Here is a 16,446-nt window from a genome sequence, read left to right as displayed (position 1 = left end):
CATTTCCCCAGAGTTTGTTTTAACTTCCCTCATAACATAGTTTGAGTCCCCAGTAGAAACTGCTGGTCTATTCCTACACACATTTTCTCTCTTAGTTCATTAACCCTAAGGACATACCATCCACATCCCTCTCTTTGGTACTCTATGGAACTTTTAAAGTTGATCTCACACTACAATCCCTTGAATACTGCTACCTATTTCTTTGACTAAAATTGTCTTACTCTGATTTCCCATTGTCTTCTTTAATGCCTAATTCTATGTTTACAGATGCATTCTCAGATGATTCTATTTACCTCACATAAAATACAAATTCTTTATGGGAAGAACTCCCCTGTGTTTCTTGTTTTCCCAACACATGCCTACTTTCTGAGTATAAAATCAAGAGATCACGCATCCCCTCACTTTTTTGAAAAATAGTGCATTTAGGTGAAGTGTGTATACTTGAATTACGGTCACATTCTCCATGCACTGTATGAAACTGACTATTAATCCTGAGCCTATAGCTTTATGAATTATGTGTATTTCCCCAAAGTAAGTCATTCAGGTACCTTTCAAAAAGAGTAAGATAATTCCTCTAGAATATTTACTTCATACAAGTAAAGATATGAAGGGCATCAATACATGTATATATCCAATGATGAAAAATGCAATACTTCCTAGGCTTGTGTTTTTTAGCTATCACACAATGCATTTGTTGTCATCTAATTAGGCATTATTAGAACCTAAAGTCCCCTTGCATTTACCCTTCAACAATTATAATCAAGTATGCCTGACATCACAGTATTTATCCCTAGAAATAATGACACCATGGCAAAGCAGCAATGTGACTGCATTGCAGGACCAAGCAGTGTAGCAAGGGAGACCCTAAAGGCAGTGCTTCATATCCAGATACAAAGGGATTCACAATGAACACATCACCAATTTTAATAAACCTGATGAAAGTTAAGTAGATTGGATATGAAAGTCAACTATACTTGAGATCCCCTGCTTGTCTTAGAGACCCTCTTTAAATTAAGACTTTGCCAGGTGATTAAGAAGAACACCAGTGCTTCAAAGGGAATCAGAGTCTTGTTATCTGCGGCTCCACGGGCGACCAGTTCTCTTGCCCTTCGGTCCAGACGGAAGCTTTGTTCTCCCGAAGTTGTTCAGGTGCTGAGCCTGTCCAAACAAGGGAATCGAGGGAGGCTTTAGGAGCCTGCACCTTTTTGAAAAACAGTGCCACTCCCTTGGCTCAAAAGCCCCGAACATCAAATGCCTCCCTTTGCCAGGCAGCTTGGCTATTCCCCAGGCATTTTCAATCTAGTTGGGTAAAACAAAAATTGCATAATTTGTCATTATTTTCAAGGAATGAGATGTGCCTTCTACAATCCCTTCCGAGTTAAATACAATGATGCTGACCTTCCTGTGAATGCCAATGCCTTCTTTCTCACAAAGAATAGAAATAAAGAATGGGAAAAGAAACACCCAATTGATTGCCTATAATTTGCTCTGGTATTTGTTATTTGTGTCTTCTTTGTATACATTTTAAGGATAGGTAGCAGAAAAATTATTTTCCCAAGTCTTTATTAAAGAGAAGCCAAATCCTCTGGGAAAAGCTGGGACTGGAAGCCAGGACTTCTGAGTTAACTGCAAGATTCAAAACAAATAAATCACATCAATTTAGGCAAGTCACAAGTCATATAATCATTCAATTTCCTCATCTTTAAAATGAGAATTAAAATGATCCTCTCTAAATATATCCCATTTAATTATGGAACTAAAATGAACAAAATTGATAAGAAAGTGCTTTCAAATGTTGAATATTCTCTGTAAATGTAAAGTAGTTTGAATGAGAAATAAAGGGGGCCAGAATTCTTAGACAGGAGTTCTGCTTCTCTTTCTATGGTGAAAGCTTCAAATCCAAGCAGAGAGGGGAACCAAGAGCAGAGAAAACAACTCAGAAAAAATCACTGGAAAGCAAGGGCATCCTAAATCTCATCTATTAAGAGCAAAGAAAAACATCTAAAAACTTCCACCATATTTTTTTGTGTACAGTGCTTTTCTGCTGCCACTTGGTTACAACAATAGTGGAGAAAAGTAGGCCCATAAAGAAAGATTGATTGCTGGGAAGATGATCAATTGCCACTGTGAAAGGGGTGCAAACTGATAAATGTTTTTTTTTTTTCCCCTCTCTTCACAACCTTTTGCTAAAGCTGTGCAAAATGTGTCATGAATAAAAAGTATGCAATTTTCATGTAATTAGAGGAACACAAGATGAAAATGAGTTCCATCAGAGCAATCAAGGATGGTAATGTGGTATGTATTTGTCAGTGCCTATTTGTCATGAAAGCAAAATCCAACAAGTTATATATTTTATTTCATTTTAACTCTGAAAAACATAAATGCCATTTTGCCATGGCCAAAGCTATAAATTTCAATAATCTTTTTTTTTTTTTTTTGAAAAGTGAAGTTTTGGAACTACAGATTAGATCATTTTACTCTTCTAAAGAATAGAATACTATCTTATGAAAAACACTGAGATTACAGGAAAGATTTATTCCATGGAGGGTCAGATTTACAGCAGGAGGTGATAGGTTTACAGTTTGCTATACAAAAACACACTATAATTTATTTTCTCTAAAAATAACACTTGGAACTTACAGAAGCATATGCTTCTGATCCCATCTTCATACCTCCAAAACCAAGGTTATTAAGTTTTTATATTCTTCTTGAGTAAGAGGACATAAATTTTTCATTCTTCCTTGTATACTCTTTTCTTTACTTTCTCCCTCCTTTCTTTCCTTTCCTCCTTTCTATTTATCCATGTATTTTATTCATTTACTATGTTATTTGAAGCAGTTTGCTGTGTATCAGAATTGTGCCAGACATGCTAAATTCTGATTACATAAGATTTAAAAAGGACATGATCCATGTTCTCAAGCAGCTTTCACTTAGTTGGGGCAAGTAAACCATGCAGTGTCATAATAGGGACAGATTCAGGAGTTTATGGGAAGTTGTGTTGGCTTTGACTGGTAAAGCTTAAGGGAATGTTACTATCTGGTCTGTTCTGCTTTAGCACTAGGTAGTCCAGATGTTGGAAAAGACAGTCCAGACAGAGGAACAGTAAAGGCAAAAGCTGTAAGGACACGGAAAGTTTTTGCAAGCGTGTAACTAGTTCATTATTTCTATGGTGGAGAGTGTGAGGAGGCAAGTAGAAAGCAATGAAGTGAATTAGAGGAGAATAAGGACGATCTGTACAGGCCAGGCTAAGATGCTTGATCTCTGTCTTTAGCACAATAGGAAAACTTTTCATGTTTAAAGCAGAAATATCATAAAATCAAATCTGATGGCAGAAGGGACAGCCTAGCAGCAGCATACAGAATGGACAAGAGTGGGTAGGACTAGTTAGGACACTATTAGTTAGTAGTAACCCAACTGAGAGATGGTGATGGTTAAGGCAAGAAGGAAAATGAATGGGTGTTATAATTACATCTAAAAACATTCAGAAAATTATAATTTGACAGCACTATATAACAATCCTCAGTGGCACTCTGCAATGTAAAAATATAGGTCGTATTTTTGAGTGTGTGAATGTATAGTAATAACAATAATAATAATAATGGTAGCTCATATTTTGCTAGCACTTTACTATTTGCTGAACACGCTAACATACATTTGGCTTTCATTTTTTTTTTCCTTCTGTACAAGCATAACTCATGTTCTTGTGTTTCATCTTATTGTGATTCACAGAGTTTGTGTTTGAGGGTTTGTGGGAATCCTGTGATGAATGAGTCATTAGTGATCATTTTTCCAACAGTATTTGCTCACATTTGCTAATTTCCATACTATTTCAAACTTCTTCAAAATATTATCATATTGTTATGCTGATCTGTGATCACCAATTCTTTTTTTTCTCTTTTAAAAGTCCCAGATATTTTTTTTTTACTTTATTTTTAATTGGAGGATAATTGCTTCATAATGTTGTGTTGGTTTCTTCCATACAACAGTGTGAATCAACCATAAGCATACATATGTCCCCTCCCTTTTGAACCTACCTCCCACTCCACCCTGACCCACACCTCCAGATTCTCACAGAGAATCAGGCTGGGCTCTCTGTGTTGTATAGCAACTTCCCACTAGCTATTTTACATATGGTAATATATATGTTTCAGTGCTGCTCTCTCAATTCACCCTACCATCTCCTTCCCCTGCTTTGTCCACAAATCTATTCTTTACGTCCACATCTCTATTCCTGTCCTGCAAATAGGTTCAACAGTATCATTTTTCTAGATGTCATATATCTGCATCAATATATGATATTTACTTTTCTCTTTCTGACTTACTTCATTCTGTATAACAGAACTTAGGCTCATCCACCTCACTAATACTGACTCAAATTCATTCCTTTTTATGGCTAAATAATGTTTCATTGTGTATATGAACCAAACATCTTTATCCATTCGTCTGTTGATGAACGTCTAGATTGCTTCCATGTCCTAGCTATTGTAAATAGTGCTGCAATGAACATTGGAATATATGTGTCTTTTTGAGTTGTGATTTTCTCAAGGTATATGTCCAGTAGTAGGATGGCTGGGTCACATGGCAATTTTATTCCTTGTTTTTTAAGGAATCCCCATATTGTTCCATTTAAAAAATATATAAGAAAAACTACTGTTCCCTTTACATTCCCTGTATCAATTTACATTCCCACCAATAGTACAAGAGGGTTCCCTTTTCTCCACATCATCTCCAGCACCTATTGTTTGTATATTTTTGATGATGGGAATTCTGACTGGTGTGAGGTGGTACCTCATTGTAGTTTTGATTTCCTTTTCTCTATTATGAATAATGTTGAACATCTTTTCACGTGTCCATTGGCAATCTGTATATCTTATTTGAAGGAATCTGTATGTCTTATTTTACACGTTGCTGTCCAGTTTTCCTAAAATGTCCAAGTTCACTCATGCCATCATCTGTTTGACCACTTCTAATTTACCATGATTCATGGACCTACCATTCCAGGTTCCTATGCAATAATGTTCTTTACAGCATTGGAAAGTGGTGACTTCCATCACCAGTCACATCCACAACTGGGTGTTGTTTTCACTTTGGCTCAGCCTCTTCTTTACTTCTGGAGCTATTTTTCCACTCTTCTCTGGTAGCATATTGGGCACCTCCCAACCTGGGGAGTTCATCTTTAAGTATCATATCTTTTTGCCTTTTAATACTGTTCATGGGGTTCCCAAGGAAGGAATACTGAAGTGGTTTGCCACTCACTTCTCCAGTGGACCACCTTTTGTCAGAACTCTCCACCATGACCTGTCTGTCTTGGGTGGCCCTACATGGCATGGCTCATAGTTTCATTGAGTTAGACAAGACATGAGCCATGTGATCAGTTTGATTAGTTTCCTATGATTATGGTTTTCATTCTGTCTGCCCTCTGATGGACAAGGATAAAAGGCTTGTGGAAGCTTCCTGATGTGAGGGACTGGCTGTGGCGGAATCTGGGTCTTTTTTTGATGGACATAGGAGGGACTATGTTGAGTAAATTATTAATCCAGTTTTCTGTTGATGAGTGGGGCTGTGTTCCCTCCCTGTAGTTTGGCCTGAGCCAAATTGTGGTAGGGGAAATAACAGTAATATTGATCTCCTTCAAAAGGACTTATGCTAGCAAGCTGTGGCTCCCAGGACTGTTGTATTCAGTGCCTCTGACCCCGTGCCAGGCCGCTGTTGATCCACACCTCTGCCAGAGACTCCTGGACACTCACAGGCAAGTCTGGCACAATCTCTTGTGGGGTCACCACTCCTTTTTCCTGGTCCCGGTGAGCACAAGATTTTGTTTGTGCCCTCCAAGACTCTGTGTCCCCAGTCATGTGGAAGTTCTGTAATCAAATCCCACTGGCCTTCAAATTCATATTCCCTGGGGGTTCTCAGTCTCTTTACTGGACCTCCAGTTTGGGAAATCTATCATAGGCCCTAGAACTTTCACAGGAGTGGGAGAGCTTCTTTGGTATAATTGTTCTGCAGTTTGTGGGTAGTCTTTTCAATAGCTCTATGGTGGGGCTAATGGTGAACTCCTACAAGAGGAATTATGCAGGATTCTGCATCTCCCAGGTCTGCTGCAGCCAGGGCCCCTGTCCCCACAGCAGGCCACTGCTGACTCATGCAGAAGACACTTAAACACTCAAAGGCAGGTCTGGCTTAGTCTCTTGCGGGGTCCCTAAGTCCTGACATGCACAAGGTTTTGTTTTAGCCCTCTGAGCATCTCTGGTGGATATGGGGTTTAATTCTAAGCATGATTTTGCCCCATCTACCATCTTGTTGGGGCTTCTCCTTTGCCCTTGCATGTGGAGTACCTTTTTTGGTGGGATCCAACATTTTGCTGTCAATGGTTGTTCAGCAGCCAGTTGCAATTTATGAGTTCTCACAGGAGAAGATGAATGCATGTCCTTCTACTCTGATTTTTGTGTGCCTTGTAGGCTTCAGCAGAACTTCAACAAGAACTTCCAGATGTTCAAGCTGGATTTAAAAAAGGCAGAGGAAGCAGATCAAAACTGCCAACATCCATTGGATCATAGAAAAAACAACAGAATTCCAGAAGAACATCTACTTCTACTTCATTGACTACACTAAAGCCTTTGACTGTGTGGATCACAACAAACTGGAAAATTCTTAAAGAGATCAGAATAGCAGACCACCTTATCTGCCTCCTGAGAAACCTGTATGCAGGTCAAGAAGCAACAGCTAGAACTGGACATGGAATAATGGACTGATTCCAAATTGGGAAAGGAGTATGTTAAAACTGTATACAGTCACCCTGCTTATTTAACTTATATGCAAAGTACATTATGTGAAATGCCAGGCTGGATGAAGTATAAGATAGAATCAAGATTGCAAGGAGAAATATCAATAATCAAAGATATATAGATAACACCACCCTTATGGCAGAAAGTGAAGAAGAACTAGAGACTCTTGATGAAATTGAAAGAGGAGAGTGAAGAAGCTGGCTTAAAACTCAACTTTCAAACAATTAATATCATGGCATCTGATCCCATCACTTCATGGCAAATAGATGAGGAAACAATGAAAACAGTGATAAACTTTATTTTCTTGTGTTCCAAAATCACTGCAGATGATGACTGTAGCCATGAAATTAAAAGACACTTGCTACTTGGAAGAAAAGTTATGACCAACCTAGACAGCATGTTAAAAAGCAGAGACATTACTTTGTCAACAAAGTCCATCTAGTCAAAGTTATAGTTTTTCCAGGAGTCATGCATGGATGTGAGAGTTGGAACATAAACAATGATGAGCACTGAAGAATTGATGCTTTTGAACTGTGGTGTTGGAGAAGACTCTTGAGCCCCTTGAAAAACAAGATCAAACGAGTCAATCCTAATTGTTATCAGTACTGAGTATTCTTTGGAAGGACTGATGCTGAAGCTGAAGTTCCAATACTTTGGCCACCTGATGCAAAGAGCTGACTTCATTAGAAAAGGCTCTGTTGCTGGGAAAGATTAAAGGCAGGAGAAGATGAACCCAGAAGAAGATGAGATGGTTGATGGTATCACCGACTCATTGGACATGAACTTGAGCAAGCTGTAGAAGGGTCAACAAAGGATGAGATGATTGGATGTCATCACCAACTCAATGGACATGAACTTGAGCAAGCTTTGGGAGTTGGTGATGGACAGTGAAACCTGGCATACTGCAGTCCATGGGGTCACAAAGAGTTGGATGCGACTGAGCAACTGAACTGTCCAGTTTTCCAGCACAAATTTTTGAAGAGAATGTCATTTCTACATTGTATATTATTGCTTCCTTTATCAAAGATAAGGTGTCCATAGCTGCATGGGTTTATCTCTTCAATGGTTTAATTCTATCTTATTCCATTGAAGTATATTTCTGTTTTCATACCAGAAGTATACTGTCTTTATGACTATAGGTTTATAGTATAGTCTGAAGTCAGGAAGGCTGACTCTTCCAGTTCCATTTTCTTTCTCAACAATGCTTTGGCTATTCAGGGCCTTTACTGTTTCCATACAAATTGTGAAATTTTCGGTTCTAGTTCCATGTAAAAGACCATTAACTATTTGATAGGCTTTGCATTGATCCTTTAGATTTATTTGGCTAGTATAGTCATTTTTACATTATTGATCTTGCAATCCAAGAACATGATATATTTCTCCATCTCTTTGTGTCAACTTTTGATTTCTTCATCACTGTGTTATAGTTTTCTGTATGAAAGTCTTTTGTCTGTCTCCATAGGTAGGTTTGTGGTGGTGTTGTTTCATCACTCAATTGTGTCTGACTCTTTTGGGACCGCATGGACTGTAGCTTGTAAGGATCTCTTCTCCGTGGTAATTTCCAGACAAAAGTACTGGAATGGGTTTCCATTCTTTTATCAGGGGATTTTCAGGACCCAGGGATTAAACTTGCATCTCCTGTATTCCAGGGAGATTCTGAACTACTGAGCCATGGGGGAAGCCCAGGTAGGTTTAGTCTTAGGTATTTTTATTCTTTTTGTTGCAGTGGTGCACGGGATTGCTCCTTAATTTTTTTTTTATTTTTCATTGTTATTGTATAGGAATGCAAGGGATTTCTGTGTTTTGATTTTGTATCCTATGACTTTACTAAATTCATTGATTAGCTCTAGTAATTTCCTGACAGTATCTTTAGGGTTTTCTATGTATAATATCATGTCATCTGCAGTGAGAGTTGTACTTGTTCTTTTACAATCTGGATTTTTTTTTTTTCTTAGTTTTTTCTTCTCTGATTCCCATGGTGAGACTTCCAAAACTAAGCTGAATATAGTGGTGAGAGTGGCACTCTTATCTTGTTTCTTAGAGAAAACGCTCTCCATTTTTCATCATTGAGAATAATGTTTGCTGTGGCTGTGTTGTATAGGATCAGATAGCTTCCTTCTATGCCTATTTTCTGAAGAGTTTTTATCATAAATGCTTGTTGAATTTTTGAAAGCTCTTCTGCATCTATTGAGATTATCATGTCATTTTTATCTTTCATTCAGTTAATATGGTGTATCATATTGATTGATTTGCATATGTTAAAAAAAAAAAAAAAAACTTGCATCCCTGGGATAAATCCCCCTTGATCCTTTTAATGTGTTGTTGGATTCTGTTTAACAGTATTTTGTTTAGGATTTTTGAAGTGATATTGGCCTGTAATTTTCTTTTTTTTAATATAAATTTATTTATTTTAATTGGAGGCTAATTAATTTACAAAATTGTATTGGTTTTGTCATACATCAACACGGATCCACCATGGGTATACACGCGTTCCCCATCTGGAACCCCCCTCCAACCTCCCTCCCGTTACCATCCCTCTGGGTCATCCCAGTGCACCAGCCCCAAGCATCTTGTATCATGCATCAAACCTGGACTGGTGATTCATTTCATATATGATATTATACATGTTTCAATGACATTCTCCCAAATCATCCTACACTCTCCCTCTCCCACAGAGTCCAAAAGACTGTTCTATACATCTCTGACTCTTTTGCTATCTCGCATACAGGGTTATCATTGCCATATTTCTAAATTCCATATATATGCATTAGTATACTGTATTGGTGTTTTTCTTTCTGGCTTACTTCACTCTGTATAATAGGCTTCCATTTCATCCACCTCATTAGAACTGATTCAAATGTATTCTTTTTAATGGCTGAGTAATACTCCATTGTGTATATGTACCACAGCTTTCTTATCCATTCGTCTGCTGATGGACATCTAGGTTGCTTCCATGTCCTAGCTATTATAAACAGTGCTGTGATGAACATTGGGGTACATGTGTCTCTTTCAATTCTGGTTTCCTTGGCGTGTATGCCCAGTAGTGGGATTGCTGGGTCATAAGGCAGTTCTATTTCCAGTTTTTTATGGAATCTACACATTGCTCTCCATAGTGGCTGTACTAGTTTGCATTCCCACCAACAGTGTAAGAGGGTTTCCTTTTCTCCACACCCTCTCCAGCATTTATTGCTTGTAGACTTTCGGATTGCAGCCATTCTGACTGGCATGAATTGGTACCTCACTGTGGTTTTGATTTGCATTTTTTGTGATGTCTTTGTCTGGTTTCATGTCTGGGTGATGATGGCTTCACAGAATGAATTTGGAGGTGTTCCTCCCTCTGCAAATTTTTGGAAGCATGAAAAGAATAGGTATTAGCTCTTCTCTAAATGTTTGATAGAATTTGCCTGTGACACCCTCTGGCTTTGGAGTTTTGTTTCAGGGGAGATTTTTTCATCACAATTTTTATTTCAGTGCTTGAGACTGATCTGCTCACAATTTCTATTTCTTCCTGGTTCAGTGTTGAAAAGTTGTACGTTTCTAAGAAATTGTCCTTTTTCCAGGTTGTCCATTCTATTAGCATATAGTTATTCACAGTAGTCTCTTATAAGCCTTTGCATTTCTATGTTTTCTGTTATAATGGCTCCTTTTATATTTCTAATTTTGTTGATTTGAGTCTTCTTCCTTTTTTTCTGAATAAATCTGCATAATAGTTTGTCAATTTTGTTTTTCTTCTCAAGAACCAGCTTTTAGTTTTATTGATCTTTGCTATTGTTTCCTTCATTCTTCTCCATGTATGTCTGCTCTGATCTTTATGATTTCTTTCTTTCTATTAACTTTGGAGAATTTTTGTTCTTTTCTTTCTAGTTGATTTAGATGTAAGGTTAAGTTTTTTATTTGATGTTTTTCTTATTTCTTGAAGGATAGTATTGTCATAAACTTCCCTCTTAGAATTGCTTTTGATGTACCCCATAATCTGGGGCCATCATTTTTTTCATTGACATTGGCTTCTAGGTGATTTTTCAGTTTTCCCTTTGATTTCCTCAGTAACCTGTTGGCTGTTTAGCAGCATATGTTTTAATCTCCATGTGTTTGTCTTTGGTTTCTCTTATTTTTCAGTTATTTGTAGGGCCTTCTGGGACAACCATTTTGTCTTTTTGCACATCTTTTTCTTAGGGATGGTTTTGAGCCTCCATACATAGTTCTAAGGCACTCTGCATAACAAATCTAATCTCTTGAATCTATTTGTCACTTCCACTGTGATCATAAGGGATTTTGATTTAGGTCAAATCTGAATGGCCTAGAGATTTTTCTTCATTTCTTCAATTTAAGTCTGAATTTTGCAAAAAGGAGTTCATGATCTGAGCTACAGTGAGTCAGGACTTGTTTTTTCTGACTATAGAGAGCTTCTCCATTTTTGACTGAAAAGAATATAATCAATCTGATTTCAATATTGGGCATCTGGTGATGTCCATGTATAGAGTTGTCTCTTGTGTTGTAGGAAGAGGGTGTTTGCTATGGCCAGTGCATTCTCTTGGCAAAACTCTGTTAATCTTTGCCCTGCTTCATTTTGTACTTCAAGGCCGAACTTGCCTGTTACTCCAGGTATCTCTTGACTTCCTACTATTGCATTCCAGTCCACTGTGATGAAAAAGACATCTTTTTTGGGCGTCAGTTCTAGAAGGTTGTGTAGGTCTTCATAGAACCAGTCAACTTCAGCTTCTTCAGCATTAGTGGTTGGGACATAAGCTTAGATTACTATGATATTGAATGATTTGCCTTAGAAACAGAGATCATTCTGTCATTTTTGAGATTGCACCCAAGTACTGCGTTTTGGACTCTTTTGTTGACTATAAGGGCTATTCCATTTATTCTAAGGGGTTCTTACCCAAAGTAGTAGATATAATGGTCATCTGATTTAAATGCACACTCTTTGGAACTCCATGGACTGTAACCTACCAGATTCCTCCCTCCATGGGATTTTCCAATACTGGAGTGGGTTGCCATTTCCTTCTCCAGGGGATCTTCCCGACCCAGGGATCAAACCTGGGTCTCCCACATTGCAGGCAGATGCTTTACTGTCTGAGCCACCAAGAAAGCCCTAGATGTATGCATTCTGGTCCATTTTAATTCACTGATTCATAGAATGTTGATGTTCTATCTTACAGTCTACTTTTTTACCATGTCCAATTTACCTTGATTCAAGAGCCTACTCATTAGAAAAGACCCTGATGCAAGGCAGGAGGAGAAGGGGTGACAGAGGATGAGATGGTTGGATGGCATCACTAACTCAGTGGACATGACTTTTAACAAGCTCCAGGACATGGTAAAGGACAGGGAAACCTATCATGGGGTCACAAAGAATTGGACACGACTGAGCCACTGAACAGCAAGAACGTTATTTCCTGCCTAGTGAAGTACCTTTTGCTTTTGATGTAAACCTGGCTTGATGATGCTGAATTTTCTTAACTTTTTCGTAACTTTTGCTTTCTGTAAACTTTATTTCTTCTTTGATTTTGAATGAGATCCTTGCTGGGTAGAATAATCTTGGTTGTAGGTTTTTTTCCTTTTATTACTTAAAAAACATCATGCCACTTTCTTCTGGCTTGCAGAGTTTCTGCTGAAAGATCAGCTGGTAACCTTATGGGATTTCCCTTGTATGTTACATTTTCCTTGCTGATTTTAATGTTTTTTTCCTTTGTGTTTCTTTTCACTAGTTTGATTAATGTGTGTCTTGACATGCTTCTCCTTGGGTTTATACTGTATAGGACCCCCTGCATTTCTAGGACTTGATTGACTATTTCCTTTCCCTAGTTAAGGATTTTCAGCTATAATCTTTACAAAAATTTTCTCAAATTCTTCTCTTTTGTCTGGGACCACTATAATTGAATGCTGGTACATTTAATATTTCCCCAGAGATCTCTGAGACTCTCATCAATTCTTTTTATTCTCTTTCTTTATTCAGCTCTTCAGCAATTATTTCCACCACTTTATCTTCCAGATCATTTTTCTATTCTTCTGCCTCAGTTATTCTGTATTGATTCCTTCTAGAGTATTTTCAATTTCAGTGATTGTGTTGTTCGTTGCTGCTTTTCTTTATTTATTTCAGGTCCTTATTAAATGTTTATTACATTTCTTCATTCTATTTTCAAGATTTTGACAAAGTGATGGCTCTGCCTTTTAATACACTGTCTAAGATTGTCATAGCTATCCTTCCAAGGGGATAGTATCATAATTTTGTGACAGCAGTCACTATTCACAGTGATTTTGGAGCCCAAGAAGGTAAAATCCACCACTGTTTCAAATTTTTCCCCATCTATTTACCATGAAGTGATGGGACAGAATGCCTTGGTCTTTGTTTTTTGAATGTTTTATGCCGACTTTTTTCCACTCTCCTCTGTCACCCTTATCAAGAGGTTCTTTAGTTCCTCTTCGTTTCTACCATTAGAATGGTGTTACCTGCATATCTGAGGTTGTTATATGCATATCTGCATACCTGGCAATCTTGATTCCAGCTTGTGATTCATTCAGTTCAGTATTTCACATTGTGTACCCTTCATATGTGTAAAATAAGCAGGGTGACAAGATATAACCTCAACACACTCCTTGCCCAATTGTGAACCCATCCTTTGTTCCAGGTATGATTCTAACTTTTGCTTTTGACCTGCATACAGTTTTCTCAGGAGGAAGGTAAGGTGATTTTCCACAATTTTCTGTGATCAACACAGTCAAAAGTTTTAGTGTAGTCAATAAAGCAAAAGTAGATATTTTTCCGAAATTATCTTGCTTGTTCTATGATCTGGTGACAGCGATTTGATCTCTGGTTTTGCTACTTTTTTCTAAATCTACCTTGTACATCTGTAAATTCTCAGTTCACATATAGTTGAAGCCTAGCTTGAAGGATTTTGAGCATAACCTTGCTAGCATGTGAAATTAGCACATGTGTATGGTATTTGAACATTCTTTGGCATTGCCTTTCCTTGGGACTGAAATGAAAGCTCACCTTTTCCAGTCCTGTGACCACTGCTAAGTTTGCCAAGTTTCTCTGGCATATTGAGTGCAGCACTTTAAAAACGATATCTCTTAGAATTTGAAACAGCTCAGCTGAAATTCAATCACCTCCACTAGCTTTGTTTGTAGTGATGTTTATGAATAAGGCCAACTTGACTTTGCACTCCAGCAATCTTGCTCTAGGCTAGTGCCCATACCATCATAGTTATTTCTGTTATTATGTCCTTTTTTTTGTATGAAAGTGTATGAAAGCATTAGTCATTCAATCATATGTCCTCATGGACTCTAGCCTACCAGGCTCTTCTGTCTATGGGATTTCCCAGACAAGAATACTGGAGTGGATTGTCATTTCCTTCTCCAAGAGATCTTCTTCACCCCGGGATTGAAACCAGATTTTCTGCATTGCAGGAGATTCTTTACCATTTGAGCCACCTCGGAAGTTTTTCATAGTTCAGTGTCTTATTGCCACCTCAAAAAAGGAATCAAAACCTAAGTTTAATACATGTTTTTCCCTCAGATCTCAGCATTCATTTTCTTTCTCTCATGGGGAGCCAGAGACTACCTCCATCTCCGTCAGTTCAGTTGAGTTCAGTCACTGTCATGTCCGAATCTTTGTGACCCCATGAATCGCAGCACGCCAGGCCTCCCTGTCCATCACCAACTCCCGGAGTTCACCCAGACTCACGTCCATCGAGTCAGTGATGCCATCCAGCCATCTCATCCTCTGTCATCCCCTTCTCCTCCTGGCCCTAATCCCTCCCAGCATTAGAGTCTTTTCCAATGAGTCAACTCTTTGCACGAGGTGGCCAAAGTACTGGAGTTTCAGCTTTAGCATCATTCCTTCTAAAGAAATCCCAGGGCTGATCTTCAGAATGGACTGATTGGATCTCCTTGCAGTCCAAGGGACTCTCAAGAGTCTTCTCCAACACCACAGTGCAAAAGCATCAATTCTTCAGCGCTCAGCCTTCTTCACAGTCCAACTCTCACATCCATACATGACCACTGGAAAAACCACAGCCTTGACTAGACAGACCTTTGTTGGCAAAGTAATGTCTCTGCTTTTGAATATGCTATCTAGGTTGGTCATAACCTTCCTTCCAAGGAGTAAGCGTCTTTTAATTTCATGGCTGCAGTCACCATCTGCCATGATTTTGGAGCCCCCCAAAAAATAAAGTCTGACACTGTTTCCACTGTTTCCCCATCTTTTTCCCATGAAGTGATGGGACTGGATGCCATGATCTTCGTTGTCTGAAACTGAGCTTTAAGTCAACTTTTTCACTCTCCACTTTCACTTTCATCAAGAGGCTTTCTGCCATAAGGGTGGTGTCATCTGCATATCTGAGGTTATTGATATTTCTCCCGGCAATCTTGATAACAGCTTGTGTTTCTTCCAGTCTAGCGTTTCTCATGATGTACTCTGCATATAAATTAAATAAACAGGGTGACAATGTACAGCCTTGACGTACTCCTTTTCCTATTTGGAACCAGTCTGTTGTTCCATGTCCAGTTCTAACTGTTGCTTCCTGACCTGCATACAAATTTCTCAAGAGGCAGATCAGGTGGTCTGGTATTCCCATGTCTTTCAGAATTGTCCACAGTTTCTTTCTTTCTTTTTTTTTTTCATCTACATATCTTTAATTTAATTTTATTTTTAAACTTTACATAATTGTATTAGTTTTGCCAAATATCAAAATGAATCCACCACAGGTTTGTGATCCACACAGTCAAGGGCTTTGGCATAGTCAATAAAGCAGAAATATATGTTTTTCTGGAAATCTCTTGCTTTTTCCATGATCCAACAGATGTTGGCAATTTGATCTCTGGTTCCTCTGCCTTTTCTAAAACCAGCTTGAACATCAGGAAGTTCATGGTTCACATATTGCTGAAGCCTGGCTTGGAGAATTTTGAGCATTACTTTACTAGCATGTGAGATGAGTGCAATTGCGTGGTAGTTTGAGCATTCTTTGGCATTGCCTTTCTTTGGGATTGGAATGAAAACTGATCTTTTCCAGTCCTGTGGCCACTGCTGAGTTTTCCAAATTTGCTGGCATATTGAGTGCAGCACTTTCATACCTGAATGGTCTAGTGGTTCCCCCCATTTTCTTCAATTTAAGTCTGAATTTGGCAATAAGGAGTTCATGATCTGAGCCACAGCCAGCTCCCAGTCTTATTTTTGCTGACTGTATAGAGCTTCTCCATCTTTGGCTACAAAGGATATCATCAATATGATTTTGGTGTTGACCATCTGGTGATGTCCATGTGAGGAGACTTCTATTGTATTGTTGGAAGAGGGTGTTTGCTATGACCAGTGTGTTCTCTTGGCAAATTCCATGGCCAAATTTGCCTGTTATCCCAGGTATTTCTGACGTCCTACTTTTGCATTCCAGTCCACTATAATGAAAAGGACATCTTTTTGGATGTTAGTTCTATAAGGTCTTGTAGGTCTTCATAGAACAGTTCAACTTCAGCTTCTTCAGCTTTACTGGTTGGGGCATAGGTTTGCATTACTGTGATATTACTTTTCAAACAAAAGACCCTATTTTTAAAGTAAATTTCATATAAATATACATATTAATTTTATGATTGATTTTGTTTCTTTTTATTATAAATTAATTTATTTTAATTTGAGGCTAATTACTTTACAAAATTGTAT

This window comes from Bos grunniens, chromosome 24, assembly GCF_055505025.1.
Source record: "Bos grunniens cultivar Pamir isolate PY7600 chromosome 24, Bosgru_T2T1.0, whole genome shotgun sequence".
NCBI classification, from domain to species: domain Eukaryota; kingdom Metazoa; phylum Chordata; class Mammalia; order Artiodactyla; family Bovidae; genus Bos; species Bos grunniens.
Note: the sequence above shows the minus strand (reverse complement) of the source record.